The 17,261-nt window shown below is 44.1% G+C and overlaps 1 pseudogene; it reads left to right on the forward strand.

Moving 5' to 3' along the window:
- The first annotated feature begins 4,489 nt into the window (after nt 1-4,489).
- LOC128582755 (uncharacterized) lies at nt 4,490-4,589 on the forward strand (annotated as a pseudogene).
- The last annotated feature ends 12,672 nt before the right edge of the window (nt 4,590-17,261 follow it).

Consider the following 17,261-nt stretch of genomic DNA (forward strand, 5'->3'; position numbering starts at 1 on the left):
AGTTCTGTTTGTCTTGTTTTGCAGTGTTTTGTCACCTAGTTTTATCATTTGGGACATTGTGGAAGCTAGGCTTTGGCCTTTTGTTCTGGGTGTCTTTACTTTGCTGGTGGTCCATCGTGATGGTCTGCGTGTAGTATGGGTCTGAGTACTTCCTGAAGAGCTGGTATTATAGTGGCAATTTCTTTGATGATTGTTTGTCTGTAAAAGATTTTATTTCTTCATCAAATATGAAACTTAGTTTGGCAGGATTTAGGATCCTAGGCTGCAGTTATTTTTTCTGAGTAAGTTGAAAGTCAGAGCCCAGTCTCTTCTGGCTTATAAAATTTCAGCTGAGAAATCCACTGTCAGCTCTGATACATCTGCCCCTGTAGGTCAGTTCATGTTTACTCCTGGCTGTTTGAAGAATTTTGCTTTTCATTTTGACCTTGACCAGTTTCATTACAATGTATCTAGGACAGCAGTTCTCAACCTGTGGGTGCGACCCCTTTGTAACAATGAAAATACATCACGGCATTAGGAAGGTTGAGAACCACTGAGTCTAGGAGATGCTCTGTATTGAGATGAACTGGGGTTCAATATCCATCTAAAAGGAATGTGAATCTTTGGTGATTCTTTGGAATTTTTCTGTTATGATAAAGATATCCCTGAAGGAGAAGCAGCACAATCTAAAAGTATGGATTCCTTCACGCATGCCTGTAATTCCTATGTTTGTATGCTTTATGAAGTTCCACCATTCTTTAAGAGATTGCTGTGCTTTTACATTCTTCTTTTCTGCCTCTTTAAATGACTGAGTTAGCTCAAGAGCCTTATTCTGCTCTGAGATTCTTTCTTCTCCATGTTTTAGAATCTGTTACTGAAACCTTCTACTACATCTGTAAATTCCCTGAATGACTCCTTCAGTTCTTTAAGTTCTGATATATCCTTTCTGTTTTCATATGTCTTTCATTCATTTCTTGGGTCAATTTTTGAATTTCCTTTTGGTGGTTTTCTACTTTACCTTCAATTCCCTTCATCATTTTTGCCATCCATACTCTAAATTGACTTTTTGTTATTTCCATAATTTCTTTATAGGTGGATCCTGTGTGGTAGCTGCTTCATGATCCCCCCTGGAGGGAAGGGATTGATCTGTTGTGATTTTTCATGTTGCCAGAAATTTGTTATTGGTTCCTCCTCATGGTGTTTTCTTCTTGTTCACTTTCTTCCCCTACTTACTCCTCTCGTTTCTTCCTTCTTAACGTTCCTTATCTCTGTGCTTGGGTGTTGAAGTGGCCTTTTGGTACAGGGATGAAAGGAAAAGAAGAGAAGGAAGAAAAGGAAAAAATATATATTTAAAGGAGAGAAGAAAGATGGAAAGAGAGAAATTGTTAGAGAAAGTGGAGTTGAGCTGAACACAATGACCTACACCCATAGCCCTAGGACTCTGAGGGGCTGGGGCAGGAGGGATCCCTGAGGTCAGGAGCTCCTTACTGGGCTGAGCAAGAGCGAGACTCTACCTCTAATAAATAAAGAAAAAAAAATCAGTCGTGTATCATGGCGGGGACCTGCAAATATGGTCCTTTGGGAGGCAAAAGCTGGGGTTTGAGGCTTCTGTGAGCCAGGCCAATGCCTAGGTGTCCCAGCCGAGACCTTAGAACAAGGCTCTGCCCTAGAAATAAAAAGCAGAATGATACAGAACCAAAATAAAAATGTTTAAAAAAGGTTATCTTGGTTGTCATTTGAGAGACTTATGAGGGAAAGATGAGAAAAGTAGGAAAACAGCTCCCCCCAAGGAAGAAAAGTGGAGAGAAAAAAAAGCATGCAGGAAAACATATAACAAAGATAGAAACCTTGATATTTAAAAAAAAAAAAAAAAAATATATATATATATATATATATATAATGTAATAAAATGATATATTGCCTGGACACCACCAGGTGGCACCCTAGGGTTAGGAAACAAAAAAATAGAGAAGCACACTACTTCTACCTGTGTTGGAGACAGGAAGTTACTGTCTAGTTGCCATGGAGACCCAGTCTTGTATTCCTGGTTTATTTGATTTTAGTCTAGGTGTGGTCACTGTATCAATGTTGAATCCTGGTAGGAGGTGGGGGAGCCAAAATCCTGAAGCTTATGCCAGAGTTTATGGGAGACAGGCCATTACCTTCCAGTTTCCCTGAGGCCACAAAGAGGTGGAGGGGTGGGTGGCAGGATCTGTCCATCTCTCCTGTGTTTCTGTGGGTGTCAGCCCAATGGTTGCTGTTTGTAAACCCGGCTCCACGAATGCCAGCTCATTCAAGGTTGTGACTCTTTTTCTTCCCCAAGGCTCTCCCAAGATGGTGGAGCTCAGGCTGCTGGCCTCCCTGTTGAGCAGTTTCCATGTCCAAACCTACCCAGCCAGTGTGGTTTGAGTTCACTGGCCAGCTCAGGCCTGCTCAAGACCCCTCCAAGCAAGCTCCCAAGTTCAAAAAGTGGTATAATGACTTTCTTGTCTCCAGCCCTTTGACAAAGGACCGACTTCTACAAAAATACAAATCTTATGCTAAGATAGAATAAAAATTAAGTATTAAAAAAAATGAAAAAAAAAGTCTAGGGAAGTAAAATGGAGCCACTGGCACAGATGGCCCAGGTGCTGTGTGCTGCTGAGAAGTTTGGTCCTCAGCTTCACAGGTGTTAACACCAAGAAACAATCCTGTATGCCATATGTAGGAATGAAAAATAGAGCTGATCCTCTCTGTAGAAATAGAATTACAGCACTCATGGTACTGAAGCCAAAGAAATTCTTTCCTCCAGTGCCTCTCCACTGAGAGAAACTGTGTAACACAGTGGTTGATAACCTCAGCGACAAGCTTCCCATAAACAGCAGTGAGTTCCATACCACCAAATTCTTAATCTCTTTCCATGTGGATGAAAAATCATCTGACACAACTCCATAATGCTCAGGGGCGGGCAATGTGCAGATCATGTAGCAATTCTCTGCTCTGGGGCTTTTCTCAGAGTAAATTTTAGCGTGCCAGAGCCACCTCTTACAGACGCCTGGAAACATGCCGGAGTCAGGCAGGCAGCTGACCACTAGGGCGGGCAATGGGCGCTTTCACCCAAAGGGGGCGCAGCTGCTCAATGCCAGTCCTGGGCGTCCCAGGACCGCGTGAGTTCCACGTGGCTGATCTTTCAGATTTTCCTGGAGAAATCTGGAACTTTCAAGTATGAAATCTCCCCACTTTTAAATGTCATAGACTAATATAATTTTAACACCATGGACCAAAACACATTTTTAGTTTGTGACTTTTGCTTGCAGCATCTGAATGGGGCAACAGAGTGATTGACTCAGTCTGAGATGGGGAGAGAACCTAGAAAGGTTCTCAGCGCCTGCCTGCTGTCTCGGGAATGAGTTCTCCTCATGACCAGCTCAATTAAACATGCTGTCTGAGTGACACAGTGGATATGGCCCTTCCGGAACATTCCCTTACACCTGCAGCCTTTTGTGGCTATACTTCTTGGACAGAGAGCTAGTTGCCTGAGAGCATTTCCTAGCTACTCTCCGCTCCCCCAATCTGAAAATGGAGGGAACATCAAGGCCAGAAGGGAATTGTGAGATCATCTACTTCAGGGTTCAGGAAATCCTCTCACCTTCACAGTTGAAAACATTGATTTTTTTTTTTTTTTTTTTTTTAGCCTACCCCGGATCTCCTAAATAAGAATGGGGGGGATATGCACTTTTAACAAGCTCCTCAAAGCATTCTGGAGTTAACTGGAGACTGAAAACTGCTGATCTAATCTACCCTTGACTCACTGTTGAAAGGAAGTCTCTGAGAGCGAGTCACTTATCCAAGGTCACAGAGCAGATTTGCAGGAGAGGGAGGGGGGCCCCTATTCCCAAGGGCAGTGGTGGTTGGCGCCCCAATCATCTTGGCTGGTGTGCCAGGATTTCAGTGGCACTACTCTTTCCAAGACCCACAGTGTTTTGTCTGCCTAAGGCAAATCCAGCGGTTTATTGGCCTGGTTCTCTTTTTTCTTTTTCCTCTGTGCTGCACCCTCTGTGTTTGAATCTGATGATTTTTGGCTTTGGGTGGTTGAGTGAGAAATATCAAGACATTCAAGGGCAGTCTCCTGTCTGTCAATCTAGTGGTAACAACCAAACGAGGGTGAAAGGTCAGGACCAAACTAGGGATTTGCATAGAGTACATAAAGAGAATTCCAAGAGATGACAAAGGGCAGAGAAGACTGATCCCTGGGGAGTGCTCCATGCTTCAGAAGTAGATAGAAACACTCAGAATCAAATTTGTCTCATCCAAACCAAGTAACCAGGGAGCATGAACCAAAGAGAATGAGTCAGCATCTATAAAGGCCTCCACCTTCACCTGCCAGGCTCAAAATACTGATTTAACCCAAGACCATCACATCTCCCACTAAAACGTTATAACAGGTATTACACGTAAGTTTCCTGAATTTCAGGAAATGTACCAAACATCGATTCATCATTTCATTCTGTAAATATTCAATCTATCTGGTGCTCACTTCGGCAGCACATACTAAAATTGTAACGATGCAGAGATTAGCATGGCCCCTGCACAAGGATGACACGCAAATTCATGAAGCGTTCCATATTTAAAAAAAAAAAAATTCAATCTATCTGCAACAGGCCAGGGGCCATGCAAGCTACTAGGGATGAACACAAATAAAGCAGAGCCTGGCTTCGTAGAGCCAGGTCAGGTGGACGTCTGTGCACATCAGTGATAGCACAGGGAGCCGAGGGCCCCATTAGAAGTGCCCCCAAAGTCAAAGGGGACAGGCTTTCTGAATGAGGCAATGACTGAGCTAGGTTTAAGAAAACAAATACTGGTCAAGTGTTGATAGTGCTTGTTCCTGGATTTATACTGCAAGTGAATCATTAAGCAGAAAAACATGCCTTATGTTGTATCACTCTCTTTCTGATGACAGAGGATGGGCTGTGGAGCAAGGGCAGTAGCATTGACACAGATTCTGAGACAGTGAAGGGCGTTCCTTCTTATCCTGGCAACTTCATGTTCAGAGTCACACAACCTCAAAGACACAGAAAGCAAACTGTTTTGAATGCTGAACTATCAGAGGAGATAATAAAGTAAAGGTTTCAACGAAAGCGGAAAAAACTTAGGAAAAACGTCTGCTTTGCTGTAGAGTCACAAATTATGCAGCACATCACACATGCTACCTTGCCCAGTTTACGCAGGTGTGCTTTTTCACTTGGTTTTTGTAAGGCAGAGGTAAGTGGTAAGCTGTGAGAAAAAAACTTGTAGAGTGTATTGTATATTGGTATAAATTTAACAACTTGTTAAATTTAAATCTGTAAATAAATGTAAAAATCATTGCATACATGCTACAGGAATAATTCCTTCTCTTAAAGAAATGAACTTTACAAAAATGATTATATTTATTGGAAATCAAAAAGGAAACCCCTCAGATTTTAAATTTTCTTTTGTTTTTCTTTGGCAACTTTGGGGAAGCCTGCTATTATGGAAAGAGCTTTGACATGGGAAGCACCAGACCCAGGTTGAAATTCTGGTTCTGACTTTGAACCAGTCATTTAACCTTCCTAAGCTTCAGTTTCCTCATCTTCAAACTAGGAATGTTAATGCTTGCAACAGCTTTCATCCCAGGGTGTTATAAAAACGTGAAGTCCACGATCCCTGGCACTCTTCCTTTCCAACGTGGGCCCAGCAGAATGGCTCCTGCAAAGAAGGGTGGTGAGAAAGACTGTTCTGCCATCAATGAGATGGTGACCTGAGAATACAGCATCAACATTCACAAGCACATCCATGGAGTGGACTTCAAGAAGTGTGACCCTTAGACACTCAAAGAGGTCCAGAAATTTGCCATGAAGGAGATGGGACTCCAGATGTGCTCATTGATACCAGGCTCAACAGAGCTGTCTGGGCCAAAGGAATAAGGAATATTTCAGACCATATCCACGTGCAGTTGTCCAGGATATGTAATGAGGATGGAAGATTGACCAAACAAGCTCTATCCTTAGGTTACCTATGTACCTGTTACCACTTTCAAAAATCCATAGACAGTCAACATGGATGAGAAGAACTGGCGATTGTCAGATACATCAAATAAAGTAATAAAAGCAAAAAGAAAGTAAGGAAAGAGAGAGAGAGAGAAAGAGAGAAAGAGAGGAAGGAAGGAAGGAAGGAAGGAAGGAAGGAAGGAAGGAAGGAAGGAAGGAAGGAAGGAAGGAAGGAAGGAAGGAAGGAAGGAAGGAAGGAAGGAAGGAAGGAAGGAAGGAAGGAAGGAAGGAAGGAAGGAAGGAAAGAAAGAAAGAAAGAAAGAAAGAAAGAAAGAAAGAAAGAAAGAAAGAAAGAAAGAAAGAAAGAAAGAAAGAAAGAAAGAAAGAAAGAAAGAGGCACCTGTGGCTCAAGGAGTAGGGCGTTGGTCCCGTATGCCGGCCGTGGCGGGTTCAAACCCAGCCCCGGCCAAAAACCACAAAAAAAAAGAAAGAAAGAAAATCAAAGTCTAATCCTGTACATTAAGTGTTTCTAGCGTCCCCAGTGATGTAAAACACTTCATATGTGCCACGTCATTTTATTTTTACAGTGACAGTATATGGGAGCGTCTGTAATCGCTCTGTTATGCAGGTGAGAGAGCTACGTGGCAGAGTCACGATATGAACCGGAGTGTGTCTGCTCTGGAAGCTGAGCACCCTACATTATGCTGTCTTCTTTCACCTTAAAGCCAGAATATATACGTGAAAACACATTGCACATGGGAAATACTGTCTGGGGTTATTTTTATTTTTTAGCAGCAGCTATATTGTTGGTGGAGGTAGGGATAGCATGAGAGGAAAGAGTGACATTATCTGCCCCCAAGAACCTCCATTCCTTTTACCTTTCTATATATATGTATATATCTGTACATATACACACGTGCAGTAATGCGTATATACTACAGTGTGTATATATACAGTGGCTACCAAAAAACTTAAGAAAAATGTATTAAAATTGTAATACTCAAGTTACATTTGACTTCTGCGATCATAAGAGATACAAGATTCAATATGCAAGTAACAAACATTATCAATATATATTGAGTATTACAATTTTATACAGTTTTTTCCTGTTTCAGAATGTGTATACTTTTTTTTGTACCCTCTGTGTGTATGTGTGTATATGTGTGTGTGTGTGTATATAATGGATGTCCTTTTTTTTTTTTGGCTGGGGCTAGGTTTGAACCCACCACCTCCGGCATATGGGACCGGCGCCCTACTCCTTGAGCCACAGGCGCCACCCAATGTCCTTTTTTTTTTTTAAGACAGAGCCTCAAGCTGTCACCCTGGGTAGAGTGCTGTGACATCACAGCTCACAGCAACCTACAACTCCTGGGCTCAAGTGATTCTCTTGCCTTAGCCTCCCCCAAGTAGCTGGGACTATAGGCGCCAGCCACAACACACAGCTATTTTTTGGTTGTAGCCGTCATTGTTGTTTGGCAGGCCCTGGCTGGATTGGAGCCCACCAGCTCAGGTGTGTGGCTGGTGCCTTAGCTGCTTGAGGCACAGGCGCTGAGCCATGGATGTCCATTATAACCACATTCCTCATCCTCATTTGAAGCTATTGTCAATGCAGTTGTGTTCAAATGCAAATAAGTCACCATCCGGATATTTATTATTATTATTTTTTTTTTTTTTTTTTTGTAGAGACAGAGTCTCACTTTTTACCCCACAGTAGAGTGCCGTGACATCACCCAGCTCACAGCAACCTCCAATTCCTGGGCCAAGGTGATTCTCCTGCCTCAGCCTCCTGAGAAGCTGGGACCACAGGCGCCCACCACAACGCCTGGCCATCTTTCTGTTGCATTTTGGCCAGGGCTGGGTCTGAACCTGCTACCTTTGGTATATGGGGCCAGCACCCCACCCACTGAGCCACAGGCCCTGCCCATCACCATCTGGACATTTATTATTTTTTTAAGAAAGAAGTATAGAATCAGGCATTCCCAGTTTAGACCAACAGTTTCAGAATATTGGGCTCTGAGCTCTCATCTCCAAGATTCTATTGGTCCCCTCCTCATGTTCTTCAGGGCTGCTGTGGTCCCCAACATCACACTCTAACAGAACTTCTCAAAAAACAAGAAGAACACAGCTAGCCGGGGTAATGAGTGAACATCCTTATGTGCTTCTCTCTTTTATTGAAAAGTCCATGCATCAGATATGGAAAGATCTATACAGAACCTCCATAGTACATGTCCCTACGTGTCATTGACTAGAAATGGATACGTAGTATATGAGGATGGGCTAAGCTCGGCGTTGATAACAAATAAGCCTGGACTCTCCAGGGCCTAACTGCGTACAGTGCTTGCTCACCTCCCACTCTTTCCCCTTGTAGCTATACACGTAGAACATATGGCCTCCAGTGTCATCACAGCACGGAAAGCGAGATGAAAGTGTGCACTAGTCTTTTTTTAACTTGCCAGACTGGAAGCAATGCAGCTCTGCTCACATTCCTATTGGTCAGGACTCAGTCCCAGAGCCCCACCTGCTGCGAAGGTGGCTGGGAAGGGCCACCTGCCCAGGAAGGAAACAGCATGATGGGCACGTGGAATGTGCCGCACACGGCCATCGCAGGTGTCAGCAAGGAGAAGCTGCAGGATGGCGGCGGGGTGGGATTCTGCCCCTCCACCCATTTCCACTTGCTCCCCTACCGGGATGGCAAGCCTGGCTAAAGATGTGGTCGGGCGGGCTCTCCTGCTCTGGGGTTCCCTGGCCTTGAAGGGAACCAAGAGCTTTTCCTTCCAAATCCTGAGGATTGTTTAGTTTAGACACTGACAACACAGGGAGGCCTCTGCCAGCCTCTTACCTGATGGCAGGACATGGTCCTTCCTCACTGAGGACCGTGCTTGCTTGTCTTTCCACTGAAGGCACCAGAGGAATCTGGGAACAGTTCCCCCCCCTTCCTGCATTTCCCACCTTTTAAAAGGCTGGACCTGCTCTCTCCTTGGTCTTGTCATCAGGTAAGATTTATGGCTTTTTTGTCAAAATACTAAAGCAAAGCCTCTAAGCCGCTGTCTTGAGAAAGAAATGCTTTTAAACTGAAGCGTCTCCCTGTAATGGGTGCAGCACGTCTTAATAAACGTCTGCTTGTGTTTCTTTTGTTAATCTGACTTTTGTTTTCAGGAGAGCGCCTTAGCTAACAACCCAAGAAGGGAAAGGAAAGAAATCATGTTTTCGCCCCTGTGGACTCTTCCACGGCACGTTTCTCTCAGGGTTGCAGTCATCTTCCACCAGCCTGTCACTCCCTCCCCACCCAGCTCACCCCAAACAGACTGTACCTTCTTTTTTAAATTTTTATTTACTTATTTATTTATTTTGATATAGGGTCTCAGTCTGTCTCCTGGGCTGGAGTGCTAGGGCATAATCACGGCTCATAGCAACCTCAAACTCCTGGGCTCAAGCCATCCTCCTGTCTCAGCCTTTGGAATAGCTGGGACAACATACGGCTGCCACCACTCCAGGCTAATTTTTCTATTTTTTAGTAGAGATGGGTTCTCACTATTGCTGAGGCTGGTCTTGAACTCCTGGCCTCAAGTGATCCTCCTCCCTTGGCCTCCCCTGATACGAGTATTACAGGCATAAGCCACTGTGCTCAGCCCTATAGCTTAAGGTCAGAGGATGCCTTCCTTCCCAACTCTCATGCCTAGATTAGGGTCTGGCACATAGTAGATGCTCAGTAGATACTTTTAAAGCAATTGAATTGTTTCTTTCAGAAACAATGATTTCAACCATTTGTGTCTAAGAATTGCTTGGCTTTTATCTTTAGAATTTCCGGTAGAATCATCAGGAAACAAGAAGTATGATTCAATCTTTAAACAAACATGGGTGTGAAAGAGACTATAAAGCAGACCTTCAGAATGTGGCCATAAATAAAGTAAATATTGGATCAATGACATCAACCTGTGTAAAACATTTCTTTAAGGAAACTGACTTTTGGAAACTCACTTAAAAAGCCTTAAAATACTTGGGTTTGAGATTTTTAGCTACAACTACATTTCTAAGATTAAAAGTGTTGACAGTCCCTTGCATATGCAGAGAAGGCATTACAGTGACAGTGGCCAAGGCAAAAATTAGGGCCATTTTATATATACTCTTAAGAAATTTAATTAGGAAAGCAAAATAAGTGAGGTGTTTCATCAGTGGAAGTTATCACGCCTATTGTCGTTGAAAAGTACTGAGGACTCTGTGCCAGATATTGTGCTAAGAACCTGACATGCATTATCTAATTTGATCCTCCCAGCAGCAGTGCCACGAGGCAGGTACTATCCTCATGCCTATTTTACTCATTAGTATAGTAAGTTTCAGAGATTTTAATCATTTAAGCAAGCTCATATAGCTGCTAAGGGGTGGTGGTAAAAATTGAGAACCAAGCTGTCTGGTTCCTAAGCCATAACTTTAACTGTTAAGCTTTAGACTGACTCCAAGGTTCAGGATATGGGAAAGAAATTTGGCAAATGTCTTGCTATTCCATTACTGTGTAACAACAGACTCCCAAAGCTAGTGCCGTATAACAAAAATTTGATACTATCTCTCATGGTTCTGTGAATTGACAGGGCTTAGCGGGGTGGTTCCTTGTGGAGTCTTTCATGAAGTTTCATTAGATAGCCTTATGGCCTGGCTTACAAAGTCACATAGTGCCACTTCTGCTGCACTGTATTACTTAAACATAGGACACAGGCCCAGCCTGGATTCAAAGGGAAAGAACCACACACAAGAGGATAAATACTAGGAAGCACCCTGCACTGGAGGCCATCCTGGAGGCCACAGCAGACCAAGCCGAATGAGCAAGCTGCAAAGCATCCCTTATGTGTGCTCAGAAATTCCATATGTAAAAAATTTTCTAAGGAAAAATATTTGTATGTGAATATATAAGATATACATATTCATATACAATTTTTTTACTGTAGGATTTTTGCTAATAGAGAAAAAATTAAAATAATTGAATGTCTAACAAGAGGCATTTTGTTAAACAACGGAAAACCATTCTGCTATTAAATTGGTGTTGTGGAAAATATTTAGTGCTACATAAAATGATCCCAACATTATTTAGGAAGAAAAAGCAGGTTGTGAAAGAATATTATGATATGACCTCATTTTTATTTAGAAAAACCATACATGTGGGCATACGTACAGAAGAAGAGACGAGAAGAAAGAACGCCAAAATATTGACGGTAGTTATTTTAAGACAGTGGGATGATGAGTGTTTTTTCTTTATTTTGCTTCTTTTTTTTTCTCCATATTTTCTTTCTTTCTTTTCTTTTTTTTTTTTTTTTGAGACAGAGTCTCACTATGTTGCCCTCGGTAGAGTGCCATGGTGTCACAGCTCACAGCAACCTCAAACTCCTGGGCCCAAGCGATTCTCTTGCCTTAGCCTCCCAAGTAGCTGGACTACAGGCGCCCGCCACAATGCCTGGCTGTTTTTTGTTGTGATTGTCATTGTTGTTTAGCTGGCCCGGGCTGGGTTCAAACCCACCAGCCTCAGTGCATGTGGCCGGCACCATAACCACTGTGCTATGGGCGCCGAGCCTCTTCTCTGTGTTTTCAAATTGCTTATAGGGTGTATTGCTTTTGTAATGAGTTTTTGGAAGGAACATAGGAAGAGGATATAGGAAAATACAGAATATTTTAAGCTCATTTTAACAAACAAAATGGTGGGTATACATAAGAATAATATACAAAGCATGCCAAAACAATGCATAGACATTTTAAAAAAGGAAAAAACTGTATTAAATTTGTAATACTTAAGTCATGTTTAACTTCTGCAATTATAACAGGTGCTTAAACATGACTCGTATTCAACTTTTGTTAATGGTATATATGTATAATTGGTATATATACTCAATATATTTTAATATAGTTAAAATAAAACAATTTTAATGCAGGTTTTTCCTTTCTTAAAATGTGTACACATTTTTTTGGCACTGCCACTAGTACTTTATATTTGCTTCTTCAAAGTCCTTTTTGATTCTTGGCCTAATTTGATTTCTACAATAACTTCAATGAGGTTATCTAGACAGTTATCATTATTTCTATTTTGCAAATGGGAAAAGTGGGGCTCCCAGTGGTTGAGTCTATAAGATCAACCTGGCCAATTAATGACAAAACCAGGACAAGAGCCAAATCTCCTGGACCATTCATGGACCTCAGATGAGGTCACAGCAGATTCCAAAGTCACACCTGGCTTTGAATTTGGAAATTCCATTTTCTCTTCCACTTAACAGGGCCCCCTTTGTTAGCCCTCCCAGAATCCCTTTCCTGTCTTTTGGTCTCCACACTCTGACTTTCCTCTGTGGAACCTTCCCTTCCTCAATCTCGGTTCAATTCCAGATGGACATGTGATTCCAGCCCTGCCAACACAAACCATCCTTGGAAAGTCTGCCAGCAGTGTTGAAAAGAGTGGCTAAGTTGGTAGAAAGCAAACAAGAGCTGCTGTGGCCTCTTTGCTTCCACTAGGAGATGGATGGGCTTCCTGAAACAAGGCCAATTCATAAAAGAGTCAGAGGCAAAGAGAGATGCCCAAACAAGAGGCTTGGACGCTTGGACATAAGTGTGCTTAAAACTAGAGTCATCTCCTGGACTTTTGCTTAACTGAGCCAGTATTTTTTTTTTTTTGCCAGTATAATTCTTCTTGCTTTCTTTGGTTTCCTTCTCCTCCTCCTCCCTTTTCTCCTCTTTCTTCTTCTTTTTTTTTTTTTTTTGCAGTTTTTGGCCGGGGCTGGGTTTGAACCCACCACCTCCAGCATATGGGGCTGGCGCCTTACCCCTTTGAGCCACAGGCGCTGCCCTCCTCTTTCTTTTTCTTTATGAGCTGAATTCCAGTTAGTTGTAACAAAAAGACTCCTGACTTTTATAGTCTCCAGCCTCAGTTTTTTCACCTGTAAAATAGAGATAATAATAAAGTTTATCTCCTACACGGGATTGGTGTGAGACTCACATGAGTCAATACAGGTCAAGTGCTTGTTCCTATTGAGTGCTTAGTAAACACTACCTATTAAGGAGTCAGGAAAAGCTGAATTTAGAAAATTTCATTCTCCTCCCCCCCAAAAAAAGAAAGAAATAAAAAAGAAAGAAAGAAAGAACGAAGGAAAGAAAGAAAGAAAGAAAAGAAAGAAAAGAAAGACCTCTACATGAATAAAAATACAGGCAATATATTCCTGTAATTATGGGAAAAGGGAAAACACTATGTCAATAGGTTTATCAGGGAGTCATCATTTCAGAATTTATGGGCTGGGAGTCACCGGACCAGTTTCTCTCTCTCTCTCTTTCGCATACATACATACACACAGACACACACACACACTCATGCCCTCAGGGCCCCTTTTTAATGCTAGGTGATGCTGGACCAAAACCAAACTGTATTGTTGGCAATCATTAGAAACAGCAGGAATTGCAAGAGAGGAGGACAAAGGGGAGGTGAAGTGGTTGGTCCGGACAGAAATAGCTGCTTTTGCAATGCAGTCTGGGGAGAGGGAAAGTAAACTAGGAGAAAGTTAGCCAGGGCTTACAGCCTCGTTCCTGCCCAGTTGTAGAAAGAGAGGACATGGTGTCTGCACTCAAAAGATGCTCAGTTGAGGCTGGTTGTTGTCCAGGGAGACAGGAGTCACATGAAGCCAGGTCAGAGGGCTCTGAGGCTGAGCACAATGTTAGCACAGGAGGAGCCAAATTTAAGCACACACAAGCAGACACGCACGCAACCACTCTAGCTGGATTAAACACAAAAGGGCATTATGAGACTCACAGGCTCTTTTCAGGGGTGGTGGCTGCTCCAGTGGGGCACCCATGGCGGCCACCCCCCTCATAGACACCATAAACTGCTGGCACTGGGTGCTGGATTCCAGAAGCCCCACAACTGTCCCCTTAACCCTTGCCCCAAACTGGGGTCTGTGCGGCTCTGGCTTCCTCGTACCTTTTCCTATGAAGCCATGATTGTCCTGGTGCTTCTAATTGACTCAGCCCATGGGACAGGCCTTGCTGCCAGGGGGGCTGTGGGAAAGCAGCAATGACCTTTACCTTGGGGAGGTGGGACTCATTCTGTAAGAAATTTCCCAGTCGCCTTCTGGAGTTCAAGGACAGCTCATGTGTGGTATGTATCCTTACAGTAGTAGTGCTAGCACATGTGTACGTGTGCATGATCATGTCTCAAGGTCCTCTTCTAGGGGACTTTTGTTCTTTAAAATCCAGAGAACCACCATTCAAGCCAGTACCAGCAGCAGAAAGCCCAGTCCCTTCATTTGAGTGTCACTTGGCACCCCGGAGTCCAGACAGCAGCTTCAAGCATCACCTGGTTACCCCCTCTCCTTGAGGCTCTGCTCGTTCAGGTTGGTACTGCTCCCCAGATGTGGACCCAGCTTCCTTCCTCCCCCCAGCCTCTGAAATGACGAGTAGGCACACACTTCAGAGACGGATCAGGCCCATGGCAAAGACACTTTCCCCCAGTGGACCAGAGCAGTTTGGCTCTGATTTGTCACATCTTTATCCCTTGGGACTCAATCTTCTGGCTTTCCTGTTGCAGAAATACAGACATTACAGCAGCCTCAAAGATGCCTTCAGCTATCAAACCTAGGGTGCAGGACAGAAAGCATTTTTAAAAAAATAACAGTTTTGGTCTTGCTCCACATGAAACCCTGTCGTCGTTTTTAAATCTCCTTTTCATTTTCTTTTTATTTCCTTGGGGGGGTTTGGGTTTTTTTTTTTGTTTGTTTGTTTTTGCTGTTGTTGTTGAGACACAGTCCCACCCTATGCCCTGAGCGGAGTGCAATGGCTTCATAGCACACCCGGACTCAGACAGACATCTTGTTGCCTCAGCCTCGGGAAGCCGCAGGGCACCCGACTGGGTTTTTTTGTTGTTGTTGTTTGTTTGTTTTTTCTATTTTTTATTTTTATTTATTTTTTTATTAAATCATAGCTGTGTACATTAATATGATCATGGGGCACTATACACTTGGTTCATAGACCATTTGACACATTTTCATCACACTAGTTAACATAGCCTTTTTTTAATGAGTCAGGGTCCTCAGTCTCACTCAGACAAGTCTCGAACTCCTGAGCTCAAGCAATTCTCCCTCCTCAGCCTCCACAGTGCTGGGATTACAGGTGTGAGCCACTGCGCTCTATTGAAACTCTGTTTGTGTGTGTAGGGAATTTGAGAAACTAACCTTTGCGGTTTCCTCCCTTAGAGAAATACAGGAAGGAGCTGAAGGGCAGCCCCCTCCTCTGAGTAGCCCACACACACACTTCTCAGTGGCCAAGCCTGTCAGGAGCCCACTGCCTGGACAAGGGGAAGTGGAGAGAGGTTCTCTTCTTCCTCAGCTTCCCCAGATATGTACTCTCCCCTCTAGCAACCTTCATGCTGGTGAGATACTGCCTGTGTCTACATTTCCCTCCTTGGCAGCCATCTCCCAATCCATTTCTGTCACTCAGAGCTTGTCTGCGGAATGCAGCCTGTTCTGCGCCCCCCAGGAGGACCACTTGCCCACCTTCCACATTGCTTCCTCTAAAACTACTGTAGAATATTGCTTGGTTATCTTAGATTATTTATGCTTTGTGAGTTTCCTTCTAGGACAATATATTACTCTGCAGTGCCCTCAAGAATTGGCAGGGTGCCTACCAGTGTTTTGAAGTGGAAAGAAAGAAAGATGGATGGGTGGGTGAATAAGTTGGTTGGTGGATGGGTGGGTGAATAAGAGTTGGGGGATGGATGTGTAGGTGGATGGATGGATGAGTGGGTGAATAATTGGGCTGGTAGGTGGGTGGCTATGTGGATGGACAGGTGGGTGGACACCTGAGCTTCAAGAGACACTGGTCACGGCAGCAAAAGGACACCAGGGGGTAGTGTGGAGCAGCTTTTCAAGGCCTCATTTCGCCCTTTCACCAGGCTCTGGCTGGCAGAGTTTCTAGAGCTCATTTTGTTCAAACTTTTCATGTGTGTGTGTGTGTGTGTGTGTGTGTGTGTAGGGAATTTGAGAAACTGACCCCTGAGGAAGTTAGGTGTGAGGAAGGAGCTGAGGCCCAAGGGGGGAACAGTTGTGCCAGGAGCACACGGCTCCTGAGCTGACGCTGGAAGTGGGTCCAGTGGCCTCTCAAGTACCACACACCCAAACCCAACCTTCCCAGGCTGTGAAGGCCCAGATGGCACCTAGCATCCTACAGCTTTCCATGTCCTTGGGTCACAAACTGCACAGAGGAAACCGGCCACCGAGTCAGCATTGGGCCACTATTTGTCTCTGGTCCCTCAACAGCCCCCAGCCTTGGTAGGGCCTCCGTGGGCTCCCCCTTTCCCTGCTGGTGGATGTAGATCACCTGGACTCACGTTTCCCAGGAAAGGAAGGACCTTGTGCTCAGAACATGCCCTACGGCAAATCATCCCTCTCTCAACATTCGCTCCCCCTGTGCACGTTTCCCCTGGCCCTGCTTTTTAATTTCTTCTCTCTCTTTCCCTGGGGCAGCGCAGGTTGGGTGGGGAGGGGACTAGTGCCCTGCCCCTGTTCTTATCAGTCTTCCTAGGAGCCTCCTGAGGAGCAGGCCTGAGACAGCAGAGGGAGGAGAGACACTAAACCTCAGATTTTCTTTTTCGCTCATCGATTCAATTATTCAACTATTAAAAATATTTTAAGCCTATAGTTCATGTCAGATGCTGAAGAAAATGAACAATCCTACATTTCTTAAGCCCTTAGTATTCTCAAGACCTAACACTCCTTATCTTACATTATCCTTATATAAGCCTGTGAGGCAGAGATTGTTTTTTATTTGTTTGTTTGACACAAAATCTCACTCTGTTGCCCTCGGTAGAATGTTGTGGCATCATAGCTCCCAGCAACTTCACACTCTTGGGCTCAAATGATCCTCTTGCCTCAGCCTCCCATGTAGCTGGGATTGTAGGCACCTGCCAGAGAGATATTGTTACTTTATTTTATAGGCGGAGAAAGAGATCTGGAGAAGTAATGTCAGTTGCCCAAGGGGGCACAGCCAGGAAGCTACAGGACCAGGAATCAAACCCAGGAGGCCACCATCCCGATGATCAGGCATTTCCTACAAATGTTGCTTGTGAGGCTTGTGGCTCAGGACTCTTCTCGCTCCTGTTGCAGCCCCACAGGTGGTGACAGAGTGGTGAAACATGCAGCCCCAAGGGCCACTTAAGGGGGTGAGCAGGAGCAGCAGAGACTGCCAGGCCTGGGATTCTGGCCACAGAAGTATATTATAGCTTTGCAACTCCTGGAGTGGAATCCCAGAGTGTTCCAGCAGCTTCGATTCTGGATGGGGGAC

The sequence above is a fragment of the Nycticebus coucang genome, chromosome 3 (genome assembly GCF_027406575.1).
Source record: "Nycticebus coucang isolate mNycCou1 chromosome 3, mNycCou1.pri, whole genome shotgun sequence".
Classification (NCBI taxonomy): domain Eukaryota; kingdom Metazoa; phylum Chordata; class Mammalia; order Primates; family Lorisidae; genus Nycticebus; species Nycticebus coucang.